This window comes from Phymastichus coffea, unplaced genomic scaffold (assembly GCF_024137745.1).
Source record: "Phymastichus coffea isolate CEN01 unplaced genomic scaffold, Cenicafe_Pcof_1.1 PCOF00033, whole genome shotgun sequence".
Classification (NCBI taxonomy): Eukaryota; Metazoa; Arthropoda; class Insecta; order Hymenoptera; family Eulophidae; genus Phymastichus; species Phymastichus coffea.
This window is the reverse complement of record NW_026706844.1, coordinates 792,402-818,189: the sequence shown is the minus strand read 5'-3', so window position 1 is coordinate 818,189 and position 25,788 is coordinate 792,402. Positions and strand designations below refer to the sequence as shown.

At 40.4% G+C, this 25,788-nt stretch overlaps 1 protein-coding gene across 2 annotated transcripts in view; it reads right to left on the bottom strand.

Moving 5' to 3' along the window:
* Window positions 1-25,788, bottom strand: part of LOC131663304 (LIM/homeobox protein Lhx5) — a 251,780-nt gene that overhangs the window by 72,824 nt on the left and 153,168 nt on the right. The window lies entirely within an intron of this gene.

The following is a 25,788-nucleotide window of genomic DNA, read 5'->3' as shown; positions in this document are numbered from 1 at the left end:
GTATTTGTATTTTTGTAAGAAGTAATAGGGTTTTTTGTATATAACGCCTATTTATGTTTAATAATTTAGATATTCATTCTGGTTTCTATTTACTTTGAATAAACCAATAATTTATCATTTTTATGCTTCAGGCACTGCTTTTCTCCGTATAATTACTTTTTTGAAAATTCATACACCTATAAACTTATTAGATGCATTTACATAAAAACACATTAAACAAAAATAGAATACAATATATCAGACTTACCTAAAATTTCTATTGAACAAAATAAATATGCTATGTAAAAGTTACTATCAGATATATTTGATTGAAATAATCTAGTACGAATGACCTCACTTTTGCCGGAAGACGAACCATGACATAATCTATCATTTAAAATGACATGACATTTCTTTTTTGTCAATAACGAATAATAATTGAAAAATCATATAAAAATGCTAAACAAATCTTCGAAGTTCTCAAATATTTTTTTTTTCAAAATAAATTGGTTTCAAACAATTAGAAAATGTTTTTTCCTGCAATTTTTGTACATTACATTAAAAAAACGAGGATATTTGAGAAAAAATTGGCCTTAGATACGACAAATTAGCGATTTTTAAATGATAAAAATTAAAAGTTATTTGTGTGTGGTTTGAATAATTTTAAACATGATTATTTGACATTTTCAACAGTTGAACTTGAAGTTTGAAGAATCGTGAGGAAAAAAATGTTCTGTGATATATTGATAAAAAATGTATAGTGTCTCTATTATGACGAAATCAATGATATTTCATTGTTTCAAACAATATTACTTTTAAATTTTAAATCTGCATAAAAACTTTTTAGTGAATTAAACCTACGTTGGATCAAGGTTTTTTAGAAAGATACTAATTTAGAGTAAAAAAACATCAGGAACGACTATTAGAAGATTGAAAACTCCAAGGCTTTGTGAAGTTTAAAAATCGTTAATACAATGAAGCGAAATCAAGGGTGCCTTATAATTTTAAGCACTACTGTATTTACACTACTATTTACATATGCTTTTAACTTTGCATTTTATTTCACTTAAGCGTGCAAAGCGCACTTTGTTATTCTAGTGTAATTTAATAAGACAATGGAAGAAACCTAGCTCCGAATCATAAGCCACAAATGTTCCATAAATTTTTAATTAATAATCCATGATTTTGGAATAAAATATTTCCTAAAATTCAACTATGGAAAGTTTCCTACGCAGATACTGACAGTCATTTTCGAGTATAGTAGCAACGGCCAGCAGCAGGGCAACAGCAGCAGATACATCAACGTTCACTAGTAATCTCATCACATTTTTGCGATTATTAAGACATTGCTCGGATCTGTGCTTGATGACAGTCTCATTCATATCCAGAGGTTTCCGATGTTGAGGAATAATCGAAACGAATGGAAGTGATGTCGTTCTATATATAGGAATTTCGTTTCTAGGATACAGAATGACCGTATTACAACACATGAATTAGATATCAGTGATATCATATCACTCAAGTTATACTCAATATTTTTTCGATTATTTACAAGGTAATCCGAGGTTAAAAAAAATTACATTGTTTGTAAAAGATATAGATTAATATTCTAAAATGATATAGGACTATGTAGCAAATTGCGTTATTTACGTAATTTACACTCTAATAAATATAAAATTTTATTCATATAAAAAGTAATCATATACACAAACTTTTTAGAACCCAATTTGTTCTCTAAGGAAATAACATGCGAAATCAATTTTGAATAAGACTTTTCATTATAAGGCAAATCGTTCTCACATACAAATTTCACTCATATTACAACGGGAAACGGATAAGTTCGGTTTCATAAAGCTATCTTTAATATATCTCACGTGAAAAAGTTTCTTAGGTTTGAAGACAAATTTTATAAAATCATGTATACAAAAATTTTATTAGATATTGGTTTTAGTTAAGTTAACCAAAATTTGATAAAAAAGAAATCAAAACTTTCTATAATTTTTTAAACATTCTATAGATGATTATATGTACAAGATATCATTTTTACGATGTGAATTTTGTTTAATTAAATTCTCAACATTATTTTTAAAGAAATATATAACTCATAAAACTTATGGTAAGTACATTGAATTTATTTCATTTCATTCATATTTACATGTAGAAATAAATATTTTTCAACTCACATAATTTTTCCTCGTATACTTTCATTTGGTACAATGAAATGGTATCAGGTAATTGGAAAAGTCTAAATTTATTAATCTGATACATATGTTATTCGCTCTAGTATCATAAACAAGTTCTTTAATCATAACATATGTCTTATATTTGAATCGTAAGTAGTACATTACACATCCTAAAGCTTCATTATCTTAAATTATATAAAAATTATTTCTTTTTTTCTGCCTCTGATAATTTTTTCAATTCCAACTCATTTTCAATTAATGTCAACTTTTGATTCTTGCCTAACCAAGATATCTGACTCGTCATAGTAGCCAAAATCTCGAACACGATTTAATTTATGTTTTAAAATTAAGTGTGCGTTTAGTATTTTAAGAGTATTACCTATTTCCATATCTAATTTATTCGATCCATGAGCAATTTTTTTAATAAAATCATTTTGATCTTCAAAAGAAAACATCGACCACGATGACAATGGTCCCCACAATCTTACAAAACGAGCTAAATGACTTAATTGATGTACGTTAAAAGTACATTTATTCATGCCATAAAACCTTTTATGCTTAATTACAAAAATTAGAAATAAATTATCTGCCATCTCAATTTCTCGATTTGAAATCTTTGTTTTTCTTAATAAATGAACAGCATAAACAAGTAACAAATAGTGATCATAAAATATGTGTGGGAATTTATCTGTGAGTAAAATAGGAAAATAATCAAAAAGACATTCTCTTAGTTCCGATGCTTTCCATCTCGAGATATGTTTAAAGCTCCGTGTAATATAATCTGGAGGAAAAATTTCTTGAAGGGCAAATTCGATTTGCTTTCTAATTGACTTTTTTAAGTAATAGGGTTGGCCTCTAAAGTTAGGGCTAAGCCATAAATTGAAAAGCATGCGCGCGACACCATGTAAGACAGCATGCATGTAATCAGGTACAAACGATTCAGCAACATCAAAATAAAGTATTAGCGCTGTAACTGATGGGCCATTTAAACCTATAACATATTCTATCTTTAACGAGGCATTCGCTTTTATCACTTGAGCATACATACGCTATTTCGTTCTCAAAGTTAAATTTTCATTTATGCTCATAGAAAATGCTTTCATCTGGCCGTTACCAGATCGGTATGTTTGGCCAGAGTGTTCACAGCTTGAACATCCGTACTCGCCATTGAATTGCATCACATTTTGTAAAGCATCTCGGGCTGATGCATCAAGAGTCATTATCGGAGCTATCGCTATAGTATGGTGCTCGTTACCCAACTCATCTTTCCAATTTATACCGTTTACATGTATGAGGGTCGTTTGAAAAGTCCGTGCAAAGTCAGAGAAATAGCGCTACTAGTGCGTATCAAGTTTATTTTTAGTTAGTGGCATATCTTGGAAGAACACACACCAAGTTTCAGTCAGATCAGCCAATTACTTTGCGTTTTACATTCGTTTCAATCAAAGAAATCGAGTGGTTGTAAAAAAATAAACGAAAAAGAATTTCGTGTATTAATTAAACATTACTTTTTCAAAGGCAAAACGCCTCAAGAGATTAAACAGAAGCTTGATAAACATTATGGTGATTGTGCACCTTCGATTAGAATGGTTTATAAATGGTTTCGAAATTTTCGGAGTGGCCATATGAGCACAAAAGACGCTGAATGTTCTAAACGCCCTGCTGAGGTTACCACTTCAGAAATCATTGATAAAATCCATGATATGGTGATGGCTGACAGAAGAGTGAAGGTGCGTGAGATTGCTAGTACTGTAAGCATCTCGAGCAAACGGGTACATAATATTTTGCACCAACATTTGGACATGAAAAAGCTATTCGCTAGATGGGTGCCGCGATTGCTCACGATTGACCAAAAACGAGATCGTGTGAAGTGTTGCAAGAATGGTTTGCAGCTGTTCCAGCAAACTCCGCAAGACTTTAAGCGTCGTTTCATCACTGTAGATGGAACATGGATACATCACTACACTCCTGAGACCAAAGAATAGTCTGAACAATGGGTTACCAAGGGGAAATCTGCTCCGAAAAAGGCGAAGACAATTCCTTCGGCCGGGAAGGTTATGGCGACTGTCTTTTGGGATTCGCAAGGAATAATCTTCATCGACTATCTGGAAAAGGGTAAAACCATTACAGGCGAATATTATTCATCGTTATTGGATCGTTTGAAAACCTAGTTGCTAGAGAATTGTCCACGATTGGCCCACAAAAAAGTCCTCTTCCACCACGACAATGCGCCAGTTTACGCCTCAGCAGTTGTGGCCGCAAAACTGATGGAGATAGGGTTCCAACTCGTTTCATATCCCCCTATTCTTCAGACTTGGCTCCGTCGGACTACTATTTGTTCCCTAATATGAAAAGATGGCTGGCGGGGGAAATATTTTATTCAAAGGAGGAGGTGATTGCAGAAACGAATGCCTATTTTATAGACTTGGATAAATCACATTATTTGGAAAGGATTAACAAACTAGAGCAGCGTTGGATGAAGTGTATAAGCCTAAAAGGAGACTATGTTGAAAAATAAGAAAGATTTATTGAAAAAAATCAAGCAGTTTTTAATTTTGCACGGACTTTTCAAACGACCCTCGTATGTCTCTAAATGTGCAAGAGAGGTCAGCCTTCGTGCGCCTTGGGCTGGTCTCTGCTAATTTTTCTGGGTTCTTTCTCGGTAAAGAAAGCCGGCGCTGACTTTCACAGGCCGAAGTTCGCTCTGGTTGGGGGAGGTTGATACAAAGAATAGGACACTTTAATTCAATTATACTACATATGGCGATCTCATTTATTGACGCCTTTTCACAAATATCGCTACAAGATTAACTTCGCCGCGGCGAGCGTGCTCGCTCAACCTTTTAGCGACCAGAGTTCACCTTCAAAATCAATAAAAATAAAAATAAATAAACAAACAGAAATAAACATACCATACACAAAACAAAATAGAAAATAAAATAAAATAAAACAAAGCAACATAAAACCCTTTTAAAGTGAACAGATTTGGTACCTCAGCCTTCTCATGCCTTATCTGGGGCTGCGCCCTTGTCAATCACCTTGGCAGCGAGCTCACACGCCTGGCGTTGGATCCTGGTCACTTCTTCCCGTTGTTCTGGCGTTAAACGTGCTAACTTTAACAATATTGCTGCTACCGGGTCGCGGCTCACACCTTCCCCCGCTACAGTTAGTGTATGTGTGTCGTTCATACTTTTCCGCTTTGAGGGTGGCGCGGCGTAATCAAACATTACCACCCCTCTCTCTGGGCGCCAATAGGTTGGCATAGCCCACTGTCTTTCACCCCTTCGCTTTCAAATATATTGGGGATCCGGAAGTCAAGTTTGCTACGACATCCCTGGCGCGACTCAGCGAGTCGGAACCTTTTTAATCTAAGGCGGCGACCTCCTCGGAAGGAGTACCGATCTTTTCACGGTTCGACGCTCAAGGAGAGCGGAACTAAAGGCTTGACCCTCGGTTTGGGCGCGACGGGACTCTAGTTGCCCCAACGTCTACTGCGTCGGAAGCATGCAGCATACAAATCTTACGAGATTTGCTTGACCTGGTACCACTACCCCGCAGAGGCCAACCTAAATTGGGATGTCAGAGGAGAGACTCAGCCAGGACAGCCAGAGGAGGATTCCTGAGACGATCAACCAACTAAGCCTCCCCTCCTGGGCTCGCGTTCAAAATACATCCTACCCTGCGTTCCTGTATTAAGGGATTTCTCCCACGACTCACAGGTCCATCGCTTCGACGTGCCGGGGCATGTCTCCCCATTGCGTTTCGGTCATCCCCGCTCACGCTGGTGGGTATCCGTCATTCGAAAGGTTGTTTTTACCCCGTTCCGTCCCAAAGTCAGATCTTTCAAAACTCTGTCGTTGGGTCAAAACGAGGCTCATCGCGTTCAAGTTAGCTTTTTATCGTGGTCGCCATCCACGGCTTTTATTGCTTGGCAAGCTTAGCCAGAGCCGCCTTTTGGCCACCCTTCTGGGTGTTCACCGCGTTACCCCGTTGAGGCGCAGCAGTTGGCACTTGCGAGGTCTGCCGTTCAAAGAGATCTCGCTTTAAAACGCGGGTTCCCCCGCTACAATTTGTCGTTGCGAATGCACTACCTCGAACTGACTCTGGTCTGCGATTTGAGGCTGTGGCTGCGATCTCGCTACCTCGGCCTCCGCAGCCCTCGCCTGCTGGTTTTCCCTACGGCGACGAACCTTCACTCCCGCTCTTGGTGCTGGTATGCGTGTCCCATCAGGGAACACGCGATACCTATCCCTTCCACTACCTATGTTATACGGTTTAGCTGGTCTATCAGCAGCTTAATGCGATAACGTCACATCAGCCCCGCTTTCACCTAACTATCGCGTCGATTCCGATTCATCAGCCTCAGACAAAACAGCCAACCGCATATCCACGTTTTCCGCCTCAACATCCATAGCTACCGGTGCTTCCTGCATCGCAAGTACCGAATCTAGCGAACTCGCCATGATCGGTGGCTCTGCGGCAGGCAGAGCACGCTGCGTTTCTCGCTGCTGCTCCTCTTGCGCCTCCCCAAGTTCGAAATGAACCATTCTATTGTCCTGTGCTATCAGAGCAGCACATGCAAACGACGGCTCGTAGTCATTGAAGTTCGGCGTTTTCCGGTTCTTACGGCGTCTTCTCGACGTTCAATATCTAGCCGCGTCTTCCTCTTCTCGAAGTTCCCTTAGGTATTCCGGTGGAACTCCATCCGTGCTCGCACGCCACGTCGCGCTTACCGGCGGCAACCTACGAGGTCGCGGACGCTCCGATGCAGATAATGGATCCGGTGCGCTAAAGCGCAAAGGACGCTCCGGCAGCAGATCCTCCGGCCTAATCAATTCATTCACGATCGGGCCAAACCTCCCAATCAATTCCTGCCTTCGCTCCGGAGTCCGCACACCCCGACGAAGCTCAGCTATCAACAACGGTGAGACAGGCCTGCTGTTGTCCCACTCGTCCGACAAGCTTGCCCACGAAGTGGATGGTTGTACCTCCACCGGCAGCCAACTCCCAGTAGGTTCAGCCATCGCCACCTGATTCTCGAATCCTCGTCTCGGTTACGGTTTTACTGCGCCCACCGGCAAATCGTGCGCCCATTCGGCGACCCTTGCCCTTGCTTCAGCGGCCGCAGCAGCAGCGGCAACCACCGCGCTCCGACCAGATGGGCGAGTAGCAACACGAAGCGTACCTCGCTCCGTGCGCCTCTCAAATGGTCTCGCTACCGCTACCTCCAAGACCCTGTCCGCGATTACCTCGCCTTCGGCGCCCCCTTCGGGAACAGAACCAGCGTTCTCGCCTTGGTTCTGCCCCATAGCCGCGCCCGCATCAACAAGGTCACACGCGCCCCGCAGCACGATAGGCAGCTCTAACGCCGATTGCCCCTGCTGGCCTTCCTCCACCACTCCTGGCATCTCGGCGTACTCGCCAGAGAAGCCTGGCGTTTCCTCCAGCATAACTACCTCTCCTGTAATAAACCATGCATGTATTAGCCTTGCTACCTCATCTGACATCCAGTCCGTTGACCAGATAATCACGGTTCTGTCTCCTCCTAACTCGTCCGAGAAATAAAAGAAATAAAATAAACAATACAAACATCACACAACAAACAAATCACTCTCGGCTGTTACCTTTCCTCGTGCCTCGAGGAAGCACGTATCTTTTGAGCTCAGATACATGAGCCATTGGTACCTGTTTGTTGTTATTCGTGGTCAACATATAAATTCCCGGAGAAACCACTCGCAAAATCTTATACGGACCGGTATATCGCGGATCCAGTTTTGTGATTTCCCCTGCACTCGCGCTTGACAGAGTGTGTGCTCGCCTCAAGACTAGATCGCCGACCGAAAACTCTACGTCTCGACGTTTTCTATCATAATGTTTCTTCTGACGGTCTTTTGCTTCTTCAATATGTTTAATCACAAGATCACGTAACGCATCAAGTCTCGCCATACGCTCGCTCCAATCCTCGATCGACAAGCGGATGATCGGCGTTCGCGTTTCTACCTCACGGCGCAGGCTTTTAGCCTGCTGCGGTTCGCGGTCAAAATTCAAGAACGCCGGCGAGACTTTTGTGCTCGCCTGCATCGTCGTATTCAGCGCCTGCCTGAATTCATGCAAATACTTATCCCAATTCCTGTGATCCTGATAGACGAACATCGCCACCATCAGCTTCAGCGTCTTAATCGCTCGTTCGGCGAAATTCGTCTGCTGATGGTACGGCGGACAAAGTACGTGCTCAATCTTGTACTCGTCTAGCGTCGCTCGAAACTCATTCCCACAGAAATTCTGACCATTATCCGTGACAATATACCCCGGTATCTCCCATCGATACAAAATAAGCTCTTCAAGAGCCTGCGCGAGAGCTTTCCCCGTAGATGACACAAGAGGTTTAAACTCCACGTATTTCGTGAACAAGTCCTGAAACACGACTAAGTATCTGAACCTATTCTTACTCCTCGGAAGTTCAATCACGTCTGTCGCTATCACCAACCACGGTTGCTCAACTACGCGCTTGCTCATGAGGCTCATCGGAAATTGTTGTTCTATCTTATACCGTTGGCATTTCTCACACGATTGCACGAATTCCGTGATGTCATAATACATTCCGGGCCATGAATACTCCCTCGCGACTCTATCGTAGGTCTTATCCCTTCCGAAATGTCCTGCCAAGGGCTCGCAGTGTGCGTCTCGCATCAATATTCTAACGGTACCACCAAGCGCCAACACTGCTCACGGTTTGTAACCGGATCAAGTAATCTATCAGACGAGAATCTATACAGTATTCCGTCCTCCACTCGCCAATTCCGAAATTTATCCGGTCTCGCAAGTACGTCCTTCATGCGCTGCAAGTATTCAGGGTCCTTGATCGTCGCGAAAGCTGCTACACCCTCGCCGTCCTCATACGCGCGCGATAACGCGTCCGGCGTATGATGCAGGCGACCTTTCCTGTACACGATTTCAAAATCGTACTGTTGGAGTTCTAGAACCCACCGCGCCAACCGACCCGTAGGTTCCTTCTTATTGCGTAGCCAAGTAAGTGCCGTATGATCCGTGACTACCACGAAATGCACTCCCTTAATGTAAGGGCGGAACTTTTTAATCCCCATTATCACAGCCGCGCATTTCAACTCCGACACAGTATAATTGCGCTCGTGCACATTCAACATTCTACTCGCGTAGCATATAGGATGTTCAAACCCATCCTGGTCCTTCTAAATTAGACACGCACCTAACGCATACGACGATACGTCGCAATGAATAAAGAAAGTTTTCGCAAAATCGGGTCTTGCCAAAACCGGCGCCTCCGTCAGCGCTTTCTTTAGCTTTTCGAAAGCTTCGGCTTGCTCCTGCCCCCAGTGCCAACGTTCGCTCTTGCGCGTAAGCTTCGTGAGCGGTACTTTCATCTCGCTCTCATGCTCAATAAATCGCGCATACCATCCGCACATACCGAGAAAACGTCGCAACTGCTTAATGTTTCGGGGTTGCGAGAAGTCAATCACCGGCTTAATCCGGTCCGGATCAGGTCGCAACCCTTGACTATCCAATCGGTATCCTAAGAACGTCACCTCGGAGCACCCGAATTCACACTTCGTCACGTTTACTTCGAGTTCTGCATTTACCAGCTTCTGTAGAGCTCGCTCAAGCCAAGTCAAATGCTCATCAAAAGTTCCGGTTACTACAATTACGTCGTCTAAATATTTGAAAACATATGGCTCAAATTCCGGTCCGAAAAGCGTATCCATCAGTCGCATGAACGTCGCCGGAGCATTTACTAATCCGAAAATCATTTAATTACATTCGAATAACCCTAATCCCGGGACCGCGAATGCCGTATATCTCTTGCTCTCCTCGCTTAGCGGTACTTGCAAGTACGCATTCTTCAAGTCGATTTTAGAAATATAACGCGTCCCACGCAGTCGATCGAGAACTGAATCAATGCTCGGCATCGGATATGCATCTGTTTTCATCGCCTTATTCACCGACCTTAAATCTATACACATTCGATTCGTGCCATCTTGTTTTCTGACTATAACCGGCGCGCTACTCCAATCGCTTGTCGATTTTCTGATTAGCCCCGATTCCAGCGATTTCCGTGTCTCACTTCGCATGAACTCCATCACCTGTGGCGAATATCGCCTTAAGGGAGTTTTTACTGGTCGCGCTCCCTGCACGTCGATCTCATGCTTAATTAAATGCGTACGCGCAGGTGACTTCTCGGGTACTACTCGCCGCACCAGACGTTCCACTAATTCGCGCTGCGAAGATCGCAACTCGGAGAGCCCCGTGACCTCGGCTCTAACGCGAACACGCGCGAGCCCAGGCTCACTCGGGAACTCCACTCTTTCGCGCTTCAGCTCCGCGAACCAGTGCCACGTGCCATCCTCTATATGCCATCTCCCATTCGCATGATCCGTGCCAATGCCGAACTCCTGAATGAAGTCCATCCCGATTATCATGTCGTATTTGCACTGGTACATCCACGACTCGCGCTACGATTATTCGTGACACTCCGTCGATCTCAACCCTGAGCCGAAGTTTTTCCACGATCCCGGTTTTCGCTCCCGAAAACCCGAACAACGCGAAGTCGCATGGCTCAATCTTGTCTACAAAGTCGCCGCGTATCCGCGGACCCACGATAGTCACTATCGCACCCGAATCGTACAGCGCACTGTATGGCTTCCTCGCGATATGGACTACCAACAACTCGCGATTTTCCACCGCGTCCACTTTTGGTTCGCCCACGCAAACACGAGCACAGAGGCGCGAGAAACCTACACCGGTCCTCGATGACTCGCCTCGCTTCTCGCTCCCCCGACTATCCGTCAAATCTTTGCGTGTCGACTCACATCCTGCGCCATCCGACGCTTCCAAACCCGATGCGATCGGTGTCGAACGAGGTGACGGATCGCGACGACGTCTCGTCTACACCGTCAAGGTCGTCAGTTTTTGAGTTTCCAGCCTGCTGAGGCGATCTCTCAGTCTGAGTTTGTTCCGGAACCGGCCGCGCACGCGCCGCTTTCCCCTCTGGACTTCTCGAAGACCGCGCGGTCTCTGCAGTTTCCATCGAGTTCATGCCCGGCTGATCCATCCTAGGCGTTCTCGTCGATTTACCTCTCGACCCACGCCCGAGCGTCGGACTCCCTTGGCCATCTCCTCGATTTCGCTCTAATTCGCGTGAATCCAGCATTTACCCCGACTCCAACGCTCGCTTTCCTCGCTCGCGCTTGGGCTCTGCTTCACGCCTTCTTGTCTATCGTTCGTTGAATTCGATCCAGTCGAACTTTTTCCTCGAACTTTCCTTGATTCTATCTTTCGCGCCCTCGCGTTGCATAGAGGCCTCTGTTTTCGCATTATTCGCGCCCAATCCAGCTTCATTTCGCTCAACCTGCTGTTGAAACTCTGCGAACTTGCTATAAAACAGCCTCATGAACACGACTTTTGCCCCGTTGGGTGCCCTATTACGCACAACTACGCGGAATCCGCCGGGCAACTGGGTCCCGCTTTTAAGTTTTCCAGAGCTTTGAGCCAAACCTGACATTGCGGACATATTTCCAACGTCTTATTTTCTTTACCGCAGCCTTGGCACATTAACCCCGCTCTACTTACTTGTGAACACCGGTTCGTGTAATGTCCTAGATGTTGGCATTTGTAGCAGCGCACTGGGTTCTTTCCCCGATAGCGACTCGCACTTTGGTCAGAAACCCCTTTGCCACTCGTGTCTCCAGCCCCCAACGGCTCCGAACTTGTTCGCGTCGACTTCAAGTTCTCTGGGCTTGGGCACTCGGCCTTCCGATGTCCCAGCCCCCCGCATTTGTGGCATACACCCTGAAAGGTCACGCACCCTGCAGCGTTCCTCACAGTAGGGCTCGCATTTCCCCTGGGCGGGCCCCCCTGCGAATGAGCTAGCTGAGATAACACGGCCACTATATCTCTCGGCAACTCTTTTGACGAATCCACATCCTTACGTTGAGCTACACCTTCACTATCCGGATTGCGGCTTCTGCCTACGGGTTTTGTTGCCGACTTATTTTTCTTTCCTTGGCGGTCCTTACTATTCTCATTCCCGACCGCATAAACCCGTTCGCCCATCGCACAGTTCGCACCGCTGCTAGTCTTCGCGATTCTTTTTGACGAAACTTCGCGGTAAGCGACTTCCGGCATCAACGACTCCTGCGGCGCTGGCGGCGGGCGGTAGCAATACTCGATGTCCCGTCTGCGTTCAAATCTCTCCCCGTAAACGCGAAGGTCTCTGAGCGTTTGAACCTTTTTCGCCCTGATATAATTGCGAAGTTTCGGGTATAAGTTATTTTTAATCAACTCAAGCTGTCTACGTTCCGAAAGCTTCGGTTCTAACCTACTCGCAATATACAGGAAGGCCGTGAGGAATTTACCTAATGGCTCATCTTCGCCTTGAGTTCGGCGGCGTAGCGCGTCGTAAACATCCTCGCGCGATCGCCGCGGACAAAACTGGCGCTGGAATTCATGTTTAAAATCCTGCAATGTATCCCAGCTCGGGCGATTCGTTTCCCACCATAAAGCCATTTCCGCGCTAGTAAACGACAACACTAACGCCGACAATATCTCCGCGTCCTTGAATCTGTAAAATGATTGCATTTCATGCAATCGCCTCAGAAATTGCTCCGCTGACAGTCCGCCCTTCTTCGAGAATGCTAAAGACCAACTTCTTACCGCCGTGACCGCGTCTGCTTGTTGCCCATTAAGAAATCGGCCCCTTGGTTTGCTCGCGCGCTCTTCCTCTGACACGCTCTCTAGCCACGTTTCGTCGTCATCGAGCGCCGAATCGTAGTCCGTGTCATCTGCTTCATCAGGCTCTCTACCGGCCTCACGCTTGCCTAACCGCGCACCCGCGGTATCATTCACGCGCTTCTGATCGTAATTCATCTCACAAGGTCGGTACCTCGCCCCCAGCTGCGCGCCATCACGCACCGGCGTGCTCGTACTTCCCGGGCCACGCGTTGCTACCTGCGATATGCCCTCGCGTTCGCCCCGGCTCTCGGCATTATTTACCCTAGATGCTGCCGAAATCAACCACGCCGGCCAAAACGTTTTTACTGTGCGCTGCCACATCGATGGCTCCCGACCATGGAAACTCTCCGGTCGCCGCTCCGCGCACGCTCGCACAATCTCTGTTTGCGTGTTCGCAGTACCCAGAGCTGGCGCGAAGTCCGTTGGCACCGAACGATGCAAACCCGCTCTTTGTTTCCTTCCGCGTACCTCCTCACGCGCAATCGCACCATCTGTGGCGCGAACTCGCGTCTCCGATGGCAACGCACGTGTCTGCCGCATGACGTCACTCCGCTCACGTTGAGCGCTTACCGCTGCGTTCACCTCCGCCTCTAAAGTTTCTAGCAGTGATCCGACCCGCGCCGATGATGCGCTTCTCGCATCAACGATAGTCGGTATTTCATCTGATAGAAAATCGTCGACACTCACAGGCGGTGCCGGTTCATGACGCACACTATATACACTGCCGTCCATATTTATTTGCCCACCCAGAGAAAAAATTACATAAAATTAAAAGTTTTGTTACTAAGGAAGTATTCACCCTATCGAAGCCTCCGGGAGCTCATTTTGTAGGTTCTGGCGAGTACTTTAAGATACATGTCCTCCCGAATCGATTAATAATTTTTTTCCATGTTTTATCAAGACATAAAGGTAAGTAAAAAATCAAAAATTTTTTGCCCACTTTTAAGTCCGAACATTTTTATGGGAAAAATTTCCACGATAAATCTAAAAGGAGTATTTCGAAGCTTGTTCGAAGAGCTTTCGAATGCGAGGTAGCAGGATGTTTTTTCATAATTAGCTTAAAAGTTACAGACGTTTGAAAGAAAAAAAAACACTTTTTTTCGAGAATTATTATTTTGGTACCATCTACTCGCATGGAAAAACTTTACTCGGAAAAAACGTGTAATTTGTAGCGTAGAATCAACCTAAATTTTCTCAGATTTATTTCGTAAAATTTTTTTTCCTACATTTTGGAGTCGATTATTGTACGACTTTGTGGTATTCCATGAATGAAAAAATCGTTATTTTTATTTTCTACGGTTTTTCAATTCTTTGAAGCCGAAAGCAATCTAGGAATTTTCATAAATACAGCAAGAAAATTATCACAAAAGGTTTTTATCATCTCTAAATTACAAAGTATAAGTAATATAAAATCATATCCAATGAATCAACAACGTTGAATTCTTTCGGAATCATAAAAATAAGATAGACTCTAAGAATTGGTCACTTCACTTCAAGCGTAATTCAGCTTTGTTTATAAACATACGATGACACCGTGATACTCTAGGTAAACTCAGTTAATAAACTGCCAGTTCATTCATACAATCTCTTTAGTCGCCAGCATGGGAAAAACTGCGAATTTATCAATAGAGAGCCGTAGTGAGATCGTGGCTCTTCACAAAATCGGAAAGAGCACCCTATAGCTAAAACGCTCAAGTTATCACGGCGTACGGTTGATTATAACGTAAAAAAGTTTTTAAAATTTGGCACAGTGACCACAAGAAAAAATGCAGGCAGACCGAGGAAAACGACGAAGAAACAAGATGATAATATAGTTCACTTGAGTACTCGAAATCGCCGCCTAACAGCTGTAGAATTATCATCAGAAGTAAGTAAAAGTATTGGTAAATCGATTAGTGTCACTACAGTCAAACGAAGGCTCGCAGAAAAAGGGCTTCATGGAAGAATAGCAGTCAAAAAACCACTTTTAAGAAAAGTAAATGTGGCTAAGAGATTGAAATGGGCCAAAGAGCATAAGGATTGGACTGTGAACGATTGGAGGAAAGTATTGTGGAGTGACGAATCGAAATTTGAAGTTTTTGGTTCAAAAAGAAAAGTTTATGTTAGGAGGCGCAAGAATGAGAGTCATTCTCGGGAGTGCATTGTACCTTCTGTCAAACACGGTGGAGGATCTGTGATGGTTTGGGGATGTTTTGGAGGGTCCAGAGTAGGGGATTGCATCCGAATTGAAGGAATATTAAATAAAGAAAAATACAAAAGTATACTTCAAAGGAACGTAGTGCCTTCTGGAAGACGTCTGCTCGGTCCCAATTTTATTTTCCAACAGGACAATGATCCGAAACATACCTCGAACATTTGTAAAAATTATTTGGAGAGCTTGCAGAACCGGCAAATACTACAAGTCATGACATGGCCTCCTCAATCACCTGATCTGAATCCTATTGAATTATTATGGGAAGAACTCGACCGAGCAGTACGGAAAATTTGCCCTACGTCTAGAGAACATTTATGGACGATCCTGCAAGAAGAATGGAAAAAGATTCCAGCTTCCACCTTGGAAAATTTGATCCTGAGAATGCCAAGAATCTGCAAAGCAGTTATCAAGAACAAAGGTTGGCATTTTGATGAAAAAAACATTTAATTACAGTATTATAATTTTATAGTTCAATCAAATTCAAATAGATAATTTTTTGTGAGATTCTCATACTGTTATGTTATTAGGAGTGACTTGACTGTTTAGATGTTTCTCTTAATATTTATATATACATATATATATTATTATTATTACTATTATTATTATTACTACCAAGAAACATGAATTTCTAAAGCTATCAAAACGTATGGATTGATAATTTATTTATTTATTATATTTATTTCGATAATGGACTAATAAAAACTGAATATTTGATATTTTCTATACTATTGATTTTTTTATTGTTCCTTGTTAAGAAAATGATCATTTCAATCTATAATAAAGTATTCCAGTTATTACAGAATACCACAAAGTCGTACAATAATCGACTCCAAAATGTAGGAAAAAAAATTTTACGAAATAAATCTGAGAAAATTTAGGTTGATTCTACGCTACAAATTACACGTTTTTTCCGAGTAAAGTTTTTCCATGCGAGTAGATGGTACCAAAATAATAATTCTCGAAAAAAAGTGTTTTTTTTTCTTTCAAACGTCTGTAACTTTTAAGCTAATTATGAAAAAACATCCTGCTACCTCGCATTCGAAAGCTCTTCGAACAAGCTTCGAAATACTCCTTTTAGATTTATCGTGGAAATTTTTCCCATAAAAATGTTCGGACTTAAAAGTGGGCAAAAAATTTTTGATTTTTTACTTACCTTTATGTCTTGATAAAACATGGAAAAAAATTATTAATCGATTCGGGAGGACATGTATCTTAAAGTACTCGCCAGAACCTACAAAATGAGCTCCCGGAGGCTTCGATAGGGTGAATACTTCCTTAGTAACAAAACTTTTAATTTTATGTAATTTTTTCTCTGGGTGGGCAAATAAATATGGACGGCAGTGTAAAAATGCGCGAAATGCCCTGTCCTGCACGGTCACGGTCGTACCGTCAGTAACTAATCCGTTCGATGTCATCCATATCAGCAATTCCTGAATTTGCATTGCCTGAATGTGCTTCCATATTGACTTTACTACAGGAATTTTCATAACCCGCCTTCTAAACGCTTCTGGCCGCCGCCGCGATTCCGCAGCTCTCCGATGCTTGGGCGATCTCGTCACCGGCATCGTATTTCACGTGACCCCGCGCGGTAAACAAACAGGCACCAAAACAGACCCAAGCTTTCCTAGGCCTATTTCACCTTCACTAGGCCTAAGCGCGTTTATCCTCTTTGTTTTCGAGAACAGCTCAACGTGCACAAGCCGGCATGCCCATGGTGCGAGTACGCAACACAAAGACCCTACTCAGCCTATAAACACGTCTAACCTTGAGCTCACGCTCAGCAACAATCCAAACAGCCGAGAATGATCGTTGCGATTCTCGCAACTTTCAAATTCACAAACACACAATTCAAACGTACAAATTTTGACTAGCTAAAACACCCGACTCGAGCAATCGCAATCTGCGTAATAACAGCACACAAATTTACAGCGTAATCGCTTAATCACAACACCGCGATACTCGCCTCAGCCCGTTTCACTAGCTCCGGGCTTCCGCGTAACTCAAGCCAAATGCGTTGACGACACAATAATGACGAAAACTGAAAATGTCCCATGCAACTAAAATTTTCCCTTTTCCAACTTATTTCCACGGCTCTCGCTCGCTACTCCGCGAATTCGCCGAAAAGCGCTGATCGGCCGAAACACCGCACTGTTCAAAACTTATCACAAAGGGAATTATCGCGATCACCTCTTTCCAACCAGAACAAAGCGATGCGAACAACGAAAACCCGCCGAGATTAAACAAGGGATGCCATGCAAGAGTGGTCAGCCTCCGTGCGCCTTGGGCTGGTCTCTGCTAATTTTTCTGGGTTTTTTCTCGCTCTCGTCAGATTTGTTAACCTGTTTCAACAGGTGAACAAATCTGACAGTAATGATATTCCAAAACCCTTAAAAAAAATAGTAAAACATGACGCATTTGATGAAAAAGTTCTGGTAAAAGTGGAAAAAGATGATTTTCTTAAGTTGCCTGACAATAGCACTTATAGCAAAGCGGCTTCCAGTACGTCAGGCACATCCACTTCTTGCGTAAAGACAATATATTCAAGAAAATGAACTTTAAAATACCGATGAACGTATAAAGATGTAAGATTCATTATTTTTTAATTAAATTTTATAATCTAAAGAAAATTTTTTATATTTATAGGTAACTGAACTAATAACAGGTTCAAATATATTCGTCAATATACGAGGTCTATTCAAAAAGTATCGCGAATTTTGAATTTCCGCAGACTACGTAAATTTGATTTTTGATTTTTTGTAGCATTATATTGGTACTCATGTCCCTTATTTATGCTGACAAGATCGGCTATTTTGAATGTTTAGTTTTTGACAGCTGTTTTGCTTGGATGTGTTTTTGCCTATTCTAAAAAATGGATCAAAGAATCTGTATCAAATTTTGTGTGAATAACAAAATAAAGTGCGCGGAGGCATTCCGAATGTTGACTGTGGCATATGGTGAAGCTACCTTGGTCCAAAGCAACGTTTATTAGCGGTACAAAATGTTCTCAAAGGGCCGAGAAGATGTGAACGACGAATAACGTGCCGGACGCCCGAGCACGTCAACAACAGACGAAAACATTGATAAAGCGAAGAAAATAGTATTGACCAATCGTCGAATCACCGTTAGAGAAGTTTCTGAGGATCTAGACATATCGATTGGTTCATGCCATTCGATTTTAACCAGGGATTTGGGCATGAGTCGGGTCGCCGCGAAATTCGTGCCAAAACTGCTCAATTTCGAACAAAAACAGCACCGCGTTAACATTGCTCAGTAGGTGTTGGACTCGGTCCGTGATAACCTAAATATGCTCCAGAGGATCATAACTGGTGATGAATCATGGGTTTATGTTTATGATGTAGAAACCAAAGCTCAATCATCCCAATGGAAGTACTTAGAGGATTGGAAAAAACGTTGGCACAAGTGCATTATATCCGAGGGGGTTTACTTTGAAGGAGATTAAATAGATATTTATGAATAAATAAATGATTTTTGAAAACATATAAAATTCGCGATAATTTTTGAACAGACCTCGTATTTGAATTCAAAAATGTAGTTCTCTCATCTAACAGACAAACTGTCTTAGCTAGAGCTTTACTCAAATGCGTATTTACAGAAGAAACTTTGAAAAAATACTGCCTGGAAGGTAAAAAATCGTCAAATATCCTTTTGCAAAATTCTAAACTTGAGGTTAAGCTTGGTCTTTACGCACGCTGACGATGTACATGGAATTTTAAGTAAGAAAATTATATAATTACTTGCAATATATTATTGCTATTATAATTTTGATGTTATTGAGGAGGAATGAATACTTTCACAAATGATTATAATAAATTATTTATTTAGTGTTGCTATCTTAATATCAGCCAGACCAATTTCGCAATTAATCAAAAAGCAATACAATGTGGTAAAAAAAAAATAATTAGCGTCAACTTCAATACATATTGATAGAACATAGAATTCATAGAACTCGCTACATTATTACTATTTTGTAGCATATACAGCAGCTTTTGCCAAGAAGCATATCTGGACGGCTGTTGACGAATAGAAGATACTTATATATATATATATATATATATATATATATATATATATATATATAAATACTTCCGTTAAGTCACCAGCATTCGTCAAAAACTCTTATAATTAAATCATACAAAAAAAGCTAATCGTACTTAAAAGCTTTGATTATGTATTTTAAAACTTGATGTTTCAATGTTGTGTTTAAAGTAGAGTTATGAAAATAAAGTTAATTTTATAAAAATGTCTAATTTCTAAAAAAATAATTAAATTTTTGTACAATCGATTGGACAAAAATTGTATTTAAACCTAAGCGAATTTTTCTACGTGGTATTCTATAAATGGGTGATAGTTAGCTATTTGGATGGGTTTACAGGCTCAGGTAACGGATTTTTTTCCAATTTGTACAATTCTACAAATATAGGTAAAATTTTTCCCAAATTTTCTTCTCAAAATATTAATTATATCAGTTATTAAGTATATCAAAAATATTAATTATATCAAACTATTAAGGAAAAATTATAAGAACTTTTTGAAAGGTCATATTTTAAAAAATAATAAAGATATTAAAGTTAAACTTCTTTTTAAAATATGTGCAACATCATAAACATTATAAGGGAAGAATTCATTTCTAGAATCAAAGTTGGCCCACGACTCTATTCACTAATTATTTATTCCGGAAACGAGAGGAATGGATGCTTTAGTTACCAAGTAACCTACCAGCTGTGTAGGTTACGACATTCGTACGCGTGAGAGTTTAAAATTTGGGAAGGAAAAGGAAAACACAATTAATTACGCCGGAAATTTAAACAATAAGAGAATTTATTCGCTGTTCACTTACAAAATCAAATAAATAAAACATCAAAAACAACAGAAATTGATCCGACAATACTGCATCTTCCATAGCGACTGTCAAGGCAGTGTGCTCAGAGGAGAAATGAACCACTGCAAACCAGCATAAATGCACGCTCGCGCAGCGGTGATTCTATCCATCAGACCATGTGTAGCATAAATTGCACAACCGTGGCACTAATGCTCACGGTTGGACAAATAGAAACTCGGGTCGACGATACTCGCGGATCTGTTCAGATACGGTTACAGGAGAAAGAGAGAGAGTGACTCACGCTCCTAAACTCGTCGCTGCTCTTGCTGTTATTATACAGGGTGTCCCATTTCAACTTTCACAGCTGAATATCTCAGAAACAAATCCGGAAAGCTAAAAAATGATTCACATGAAAGTTATTCAAGATCAAAGGGGCCATGTGTTGATGAACTTGGATTTGACTCTAAACGCGACCCCTCATGGTCATTTCAAGGTCAATGTTGTTTTTGAATAGGAACCACTATTTTTGACCACGGATTCGGATTCCTCGTGAAATTCTACGTTTAGATCATGTTATATGTGTGGGGTCTCGGGGCCTCCCACCTCCCGATTACCCACCCCCCCTCAATTATCTCCCCCCAAAAGGTTATTTCCAGGTTAATGTTGTTTTTTTAATGGAAACCCCTATTTTTTATCACGGATTCTAAATAGTTGAATAGCGTTGCGCTCTCTTGTTTATCATGAATGTAGCGTTAGTTAGTCGAATACCAACTCTCCTTCTGTTATGTGATTCTTCTTACATTATACAATAAATCATAATTAAATTACAAGCTTGAGTATTGATTTATTGAATATACAATAGGTTACTTGTCAAAATCTACGTTCAGATAAAGCTACATGTGTTAGAAAGTGTGAAAATAAGGGTACCAGAGATTCATCATTCATTTTCGAAATATCATCTGAACGTAGGATTTTATGCAGAATTTGAATCTCTAGTGAAAGATGCGGGTTCGAATCGAAAATGTAACATTGACCTTGAAATGATATTGGGGGGGGGGGGGGTATTGGGGAAATTATCTGTATCCCACACATGTAGCTTTATCTGAACGTAGATTTTGACAAGGAACCTAAATCCTTCATAAAAAATAAGTGTTTCCATTGAAAAAACAACATTGACCTGGAAATAACCTATTAGGGGGGCAATTGGCAGAATCGATGTTTGTGACTTGTGTTTATCAACCTCGACTACATTTCGTCTAGGCAAAGATAAATAGCATTATCTAGATTAAATTATTATTTAGAGCAGTTGAGTCAACAAGTAACAAATTGCGATGAAAGTAATAACCAAGTAAGTCCTACTATCCACTAAACTATATCCTATAAACTATGTGATATGCTTAGTAACGATTTTCCTGTCGTCTCTGACCTTTCGCTGTCTGTATGCGTTATCTTTAGGCCGGGCATCTGTGTAATTACTTTAGTGCATTATTAATGCCTGGTTTATTGATTTGAGGTGTGAATTAGTAACTTAGGAACTGAGATCTGATTATCTACGGACCATAAAGGCGAGGAGAAGCGCGGGGAAAAACGAGGGGAGAGAAAATAAGAGAGCGGAAAGAGAGAAAATTGAGATAGTTCCGTTGCTGGATTCTGATCGGGGAGATCAGAAGACTCTGCGCTGTAGTTTTGTTGGACATTGATTTGATGAGTTAGGTTATTCTCGACCTTTGCAGCACATCCGTTGGCGTTCGGTTCATCACCACGAATGCTCAAGTTCACCGAAGGAGAAAGTGTAGCAGCTGAAGGCAACCAGCATAGTATGAGCTCTCTTCTCTCTCTTCACTGTGTCCGTTTCTTCGCAGGCGCGCGTATAACGACCATGCACAGACTCAGGACGATCTAGTGTTCCGTGATGAGTATAAATGCAATCGCTGAGTGACCTTTGATTGCCCGCGTCTGCCGAAGAGACTCACCGCTGTATGCCATATAGAAATGTCGATTTACAGAGGTTAAGCACCTCTCCAAGAACATCGCTTCAGCCCGAACATTTGTCTGAACGGGAGACACCAGCAAAGGACTTATTCTTTGATTTTTTTTAAATGAAAATTGTTATTATCTTTATTTTAGTTTATAATTAAATAAATTGTAGTATTGAACTTTCTTCTGTTTCCCATTCCAAACGCTCTCACATGCGAGCGTCACAATCTGCATGACCAGCAGGTTCCTTAGTAGCCGAAGCTTTTTTCCTTCTAAATACCCACGTAAATAATTTGGTAAATAAAATTGTGGGTAAACATTAATTAAAAAAAATGATTCTCCCTTTACAACTATAAATAAGTAAAGAGTAAGAACATAAATAATTGCATAATAAATCTTGACCCCAAAGTCAAGATATAACAAAAGTATTAAATCTATTATAAATCAAAGACAATAAATCTATAGTTACAGCAAACCATAACTATAAAATAATTTCAGAACCTATTCCTTTTGCATTAATTGTATTGACACAAAAGTATTATATATTTTTTAGTGACAATTAATTACATTCATTACCTGTCTACTTATAAATAAATTAATCTTAATTTATTTACTTATTCTCACTTAATAATGACTTTTTCTATTGATATACCTATATACCTTAGGTTAGGTGGTATATCAAGAAGAAAAAATGAGGTTGAAAAAAAAGAACATAAAATTATTAATCATCAATCAAAGTAAATCAAAAATTGCTTTGAACTAAATTTATAAATAAAAGTTTTCAGATGCATAAAAGAATTTTCTTAACGGCAACAATCAGTAACCGGACGCAAGCGATAGGAGCATCGGCTAGCGGCAATAGCGATAGCAAGTGTATCAGAATAAGTCGCAGCCAGGAAGCGGTCGCTGTATCGCGGAGTCTTTGCTTCTCTCGCTCTCTCTCTCTTTCTTTTTTTCTCTCTTTTTCTCTCTATCTCTCTTTACATGTTCAGATGTCGCGTTGTCGTACGTATGGCCCAGCAGTCCTATCGGCCCCCACCTCGGTCTTAGCATTAATTTTGTACACTATTAATATACGCGCCTGGTATATTATTCAACCGTTAGAACATTCGTGCCTCTCGAATCCATCCTTTTTTGAATAATTTGTGCAGATGGTCGCGGGCATAACCAATTCTCGGTTTATGGGTCGTTCTTTATTACAAAACAAAATAACATACTTATGAACAATCGCTTAACCCATTTCGTACCACGGTGACAAAAGATTTACTGAGTTTTCAACGTTATAACTTTTTAACTCAACGCGTCAGAAAAAAATCACGTAGTATTATTTCCGATAGTTTAAAGTCTCCTCTTTCTAATGCCGCCATTAAAATTAGTCTAAAATTTTCCTAGAAAAAGTGATGACGAGTTTTGCACCAGAAAAAGTGAAAATTTCAAAATTGTTCTCAAAAAATGTCAATTTTTGAACATGAAAGAAGGAAACCCGATGGAACCCGATTATTGGAAATACCTTAAAGGGTGACATTAGTATCTGCTTTTCAAAATCCTATTGAGATTTTTCCGAAATTTATGATGGTGGATTCAAAATGGCACCTTAAAAGTAAAAAAAATCGTAAATACGCGGATTTCTTTATAAATACTATAAAGTATAAATACCTTAAAAATACTATATTTTTCTATGCAAAAAACCGTGTCTTATCGTTACATCCATTATAAATTGTAACAATAACATATTTTTGTCGAAATTTAATAGAAATTTTTTTAAATTCAAGGGCGACGTGAAAATGCTGTTCAAAACTTATAAAAAGTCTATAAATGCGTATAATTCTTTATATATATTGTAACGGGGTAGGACCGTTTAATTATATTTTTATTCGCGCGACTTTGTTGAAAGGGCGAACGTAATAATCTATGCTCAAAATGTAGTCTGAAGAGCATGCGGAGACAGGCGTCAGTCAACCAATAAGTCATCTGATCTAGGAAAAAGTGAGTGGAAGCAATAAGAATTAAGCGAATCGAAAAACACTTGTTAGTAACACGAACAGAACCTTGGTGTGGCGCCTTGGCAACAGCGGTCACAGCTAGCTGGCACTCATCTCTATGTTCTTCTCTTATCGTGTTGGCGTTGATGGCACGAAGATCGGCGATAGCGGAAAGAAAAGCGGGCGAACACAATGATGGTCAAAGCTTCACTCCCCTGGTTTCAATCGCGCGCGTTCCCTCTGCTCGCGCGCCGAATTCCTTCGTTACGTATTTCGTCCCCCCGGTAGGTGCTGCCCTCCCAGGCAGCAATTAAGTTAGGTTATCAGCGCTACTTTGACGTTTACCATCACAATATATATATATATACATGATATATTTAGAAAACTACACTTTTTACCATTTTTGCACCCTCACAATCGATAGCTGAATAAATTTCATATAAAAAAAAGTCCTGTTCATGGTGTCAAAATACTCTGTTGTTGTCCAACTCTTATGACGTGGAGGTAAACGCTGATTCAAGAGTTTTTTTCTTTTTTTTGTTTTTTTTAAATGTTTTTATAAATGTTATTACGAGTATAATTTGTGAGAATATTGATTTAGTTGACATGTAAATATAGACGATATAAATGAAAAACTTTTTATAATGAATTTAGTTATTGTAAAACAATTATTCACGATTTCAATTTTGAAGATAAAATCCAAACACCTTTTATTGCAGAAAGTTTCGCGCTGTACGAGTATATCTCATATAAATTATCAATTGCACATTATGAACGGAACTTTTTTTTATATGAAATTTATTCAGCTATCGATTGTGAGGGTAAAAAGAATTGTAAAAAGTGTAGTCTTCGAAATATATCACACACACACACACACACACACACACACACACACACACACACACACACACACACACACACACACACACACACACACACACACACACACACACATATATATATATATATATATATATATATATATATATATATAAACGATCATATGCAATTCATTCATAATGGAAATGTACCATTTACAAAGAATTATACGCATTTATAGACTTTTTATAGGTTTTGAACAGCATTTTCACGTCGTCCTTAAAAAATTTCTATTAAATTTCGACAAAAATATGTTATTGTTACAATTTATAATGGCTGTAAGACAATGGATAAGACACTGTTTTTGCATAAAAAAATATAGTATTTATAAAGAAATTCGTGTTACAATTTTTTCACTTTTAGGGCGCTATTTTGAATCCACCATCTTGAATTTCGGAAAAATTTCAATGATATTTTGAAGGGTAGATACTAATGTCACCCTTTAAGGCATTTTCAATAACCGGGTTCCCCTCTTTCATGTTCAAAATTTGATATTTTTTGAGAAAAATATTCACGTTTTCTGGTGAAAAACTCGTCATCACTTTTTTTAGGAACATTTTAAACTAATTTTAAGGAGATATTGACCTGTCGGAAATGATATTTCGCGATTTTTTTCTGCTGCGTTCAGTTAAAAAGTTATGGCATTGAAAACTCAGTAAAATTGTTGTTGCCTTGATACGAAATGGGTTAAGACATATTTTCAAGAAAAAAAAAATTATTTAACAATAAGTTTGAAAATAGTTCGTTTAAAGTATGTGATGCATAATCTACTGCATACATAAATACAGCAATAAAGACTCGCTTAAATTAAGTGAAATTCCAGAGTCTTCATGTTTAATTTGGTCAACAAATCATAGTTTTCAATTTTACGATTTTTTTATAAATGAAAATTTAAATTTTTACATATTACAAAATTTTATCGGCTTCTTTTTGCCTCTGATAATATTTTTCGGCTTTTTTAAAATTTAGTACAGAGGGAGAGGGCTCTGT